Source organism: Mixophyes fleayi, chromosome 6 (genome assembly GCF_038048845.1).
Source record: "Mixophyes fleayi isolate aMixFle1 chromosome 6, aMixFle1.hap1, whole genome shotgun sequence".
In the NCBI taxonomy this organism is placed as follows: Eukaryota; Metazoa; Chordata; class Amphibia; order Anura; family Limnodynastidae; genus Mixophyes; species Mixophyes fleayi.
The window spans coordinates 113,313,032-113,316,999 of NC_134407.1; the positions used below are offsets into that span (position 1 = coordinate 113,313,032).

Here is a 3,968-nt window from a genome sequence, read left to right on the forward strand (position 1 = left end):
CAGTGGTGGGGTGCAGTATTTGTGTTCTGGCAGACATTTGTGAGATGCAGCATGTATGTATGTTCTGGAAGGCAGTAGTGGCTGTATCATGTATTTATGTATGTTCTGGCAGGCAGTGGTGGGGTGCAGCATGTATGTGTATTTTGGTATGCAGTGGTGGTGTGCAGCATATATGTATGTTCTGATAGGCAGTGGTAGGGTGCAGCATGTATGTGTCAGGTGCCGCCTCCGCACCTCCGCTGGGTGCCGGAGATGGACACCCGCTGCCCGGAAGAGATGTCCCATTGCTAGGCAACGGGACGCGATCACGTGATCGCGGTGCTCGCGCAAGCGCGATGTGTTGCTTCGGTTGCCAAGCAACCCAGACGCTTCCCGGCGATCAGCTGAGACTGATCGCCGGTACTTCTCCCACAGGACTTCCTGCCTGCCACACCATTAGGGTGCCAGAGTATTGGTTCTACCAGCTCCAGCTATTAGTTATATTACTGTTCCTGACCTCCTGTGTATTTGACTCCTTGGCTTGTTTGACCTCTCTTCCGGATATCCCTTGTACTTCGCTGCCCGCACTGGTATTGACCTTTGGACCGTTCCTGACTACGCTTGCCTACTCTCCGTTGTACCTCGCTTCCTTGGTTTCGACTCGGCCTGTCTGACTACCCTCTAATCGATGCTCTGGTGACTTCCTGGGAGAACCGCGACCTGCACATCGCACGCAGCAAAGCCCAAACCTCCTTGCGGGGGTCCCTGGTGAACACCGGTGGTGTGTTAGATTCCACGCCTCTCAGGTTAGTTGCGCTAATACCAGTCAGTGATATTCCTTGTGTAAAAGTGTGACAGTATGTATGTATGTATGTATGTTTGTTTTGGCAGGCAGTGGTGGTGTGCAGTATGTATGTTCTGTCAGGCAGTGGTGGGGTGCAGCATGTATGTATGTATGTATGTATGTATGTTCTGTCATGCATTGGTGGGGTGCAGCATGTATGTATGTTCTGACAGGCAGTGGTGGGGTGCAGCATGTATGTATGTTCTGACAGGCAGTGGTGGTGTGCAGCATGTACGTGGGGTGCAGCATGTATGTATGATCTGGCAGGTAGTGTTGAAGTGCAGCATGTGGTGGGGTGCTGCCTGTATGTATGTATGTATGTATATATGTTCTGACAGGCAGTGGTGGGATGTTGCATGTATATATGTATGTTCTGGAAGGCAGTGGTTAGGTGCAGCATGTACTGTATGTTCTGGAAGGCAATGTTTGGTTGCAGCATGTATGTATGTATGTATGTTTGTTCTGCCAGGTAGTGGTGTGGTGCAGTATATGTGCATGTATGTTCTGCCAGGCAGTAGTGGTGTGCAGCATATGTGCATGTATGTTCTGCCAGGCAGAGGTGGTGTGCAGCGCATATGTATGTATGTTCTAGCAGGCAGTGTTGGGGTGCAGCACATATGTATGTATGTATGTATGTTCTGGCAGGCAGTGTTGGGGTGCAGCACATATGTACCACTCCAAATGGCACTTACCTATAGTGGTAATGACAGTGATGGCAAATTAACAGGAGCTAGAATATTTCCCCTGGACCCCGGCCCGATGAGTCTTAGGGCTAGATTTACTATCAGGCGTGATGCATGGCGGCTTGAAGCCTCCTCTTCTCACATGATGAGAATTGTGTGTTGGTGCACAACATCATTCCATGCTACGAGGTCATCCTAGGGAACCTGGCAGCCCGGACTCCTCTAAGGCGGCGTCACCAACTGTGGGGGAGAGTCTGTGAGGCCGTGAACGCGGTGGGCCCACTAAAGAGGACAATGGCGCACTGCCGCAAGCGCTTCTCTGATATTAAGAGGAGGCTTAAAGAGAAGATGGCAAAGGAAAGGAGGGCAACAAGGCGCACGAGTGGTGGCCCCCCTCTTCGTATTGAGTATACCACGTACGAGGAGGAGCTGCGCCAGATAATGCCGGCAGAGATTGTCGAGGGGATAAACGTGCAAGACACGGATTCGCCCTCTTTTGACCAAGTAGTTGGTGAGTTATTTGTTTTTTTTACCCTTACAGTATTTTAAATGTTTTTTTCTTTTTTTAAATGCTTTTTTCTTTTTAAAAGTGTTTTTATTTTTTTAAAAGTGTATTTTTTACTCTATTAGTTTGTAAAGGACAATTTTTTTGAAAAAAAAGTTTTTTTTTATTTGCAAACACATTTTTAAAATGAACTGTATATTTTTGATTAGTTATTTGCTGCAAATACATTGTATGCTTTTTCTAATACATCCAGATTCGCCAGGACCGCAGTTCAGTCCCAGTCCGACACCTACACCTCCACCTTCAGTGAGAGATTCGGGCACAGACGAGCAAGCAGGTGCGTGATTTCTGTTTAGGAGAGAAATAATGGAGTTAATTGATTTTCTGTGCAAATTTTGCTGTCAATGTTTGTTTTTTGTTTTTTTTCATTGTTTGCAATGTGAACTTAGGGCTACATTTACTAAACTGAGATGTTGCCTATAGCACCAATCAGAATATACCTTTACTTTATTTATTTCATTCCACAAAATGACAGCTAAAATCTGATTGGTTGCTATAGGCAACATGTCCACTTTTTAAAGCACGCAGTTTAGTCAAAATATCCTAGCATGTACTACACAGAGGGAGTACTAAAATAGTAGTAGTTTACCCCAAAGCACGGTCTAGCAGCATTTGGATGACTAAATTTGTAGGTTAAAAATACTTTGCTTTTTTAGCCCCCTCAACCATACATAGTCCAAATGATAATGGGTATTAAAAGGATAATAAGTGCATCCTGAAGCAGCTAGCATAGGACAAGCAACCAGGAATGCAAACATTGTGAAACAATCTGTAGTTGCTAAAGATTATTCTTTCCTATCCAGTATTCAGAATGCAATATATACACATTATATCCTATATACTTACCGTCATTTTTCATACACAGGGCCGTCTTCATACCAGGCACCTCAGCCGGAGTCCCTGCAAATGTCCCCTGAGCCAGATGATCAAACCATCATCACACTGGAAACAGTGGATGCCCCTGTGTCTGGTCTTCAGGATGTTTCACCTGGCCCTGCTGAACAACCAGAACACCAGCAACCTGCACCTCCAATGGACCCAGCCAGAGAAATGGCGCTGTCTATTGGCCCATTCCAGCAGCAGAAAACATTTTTCATGGACAGCCAAACTCGCCACATGTCACAAATTGCGGCCCATTTGAGGCGAATACACCGCTCCAATAGTCAAATCCCTGCTGGAATCAACCGTCTGGCAAATGCTTTGGAACAAACGAATGTGCAGCTGGCCCAAATGACTGGGGCTGTGGAGGCCTTACATTCCACAGTACGTGAGGGGAATGCCAATGTGACCCGGCTGGCAGGGCAACTACATTCTGAAATTGTAGCCCGTTTACCGGCACCTATGTCTTCAGCCACCACCAGTACCGCTAGTACGCCTAGCAGATCTGTACAGAGTACTCCTCCAAAGAGAGGTGCTCGCACCAGGGGTGGGCGAGGGAGGGGAGAGAGTGGCACCAAGCATAGCGATATGCCTGCAAAAAGGCGTCGCTAGTACAATATTTATTATTGCTTAATGTTTTCAAAAGTTTGTGTAAGCATTATACATTATTATTTTTTGTGTTCTGCAATAAATGCAGTAAAATTTCTATGGTGTCAGTCTTCCTTTTCTTCTAATTAAACAAGATTATACTGATATTTTAAAAACTATGCACTAATTTCACTTAAACATTGACCTCTGACTGTCACATTCCAGGGATGTTCATATTTACCACATGAGGAGTACACACTATCCTCTTTTTAAAGGTTCCAATTTACAAAACATTTTAAATAAAAAACAAACATTGCACTCACATAAAACACATTTTAGAGCAATAAATGTTTATCATACTATGTACTTACACGTAAAGTAGTTTGTAATGAGACGGTCTCTAATCTCCCTTCCGCCCTCTGTACATCAC

At 45.2% G+C, this 3,968-nt stretch overlaps 1 long non-coding RNA gene across 1 annotated transcript; it reads left to right on the forward strand.

Moving 5' to 3' along the window:
* Positions 1 to 402: 402 nt before the first annotated feature.
* Positions 403 to 3,656, forward strand: LOC142160359 (uncharacterized). The gene is made up of 2 exons (XR_012693179.1): positions 403 to 2,348; positions 2,937 to 3,656. It is a non-coding gene; the product is annotated as an uncharacterized LOC142160359 (long non-coding RNA).
* Positions 3,657 to 3,968: the final 312 nt, after the last annotated feature.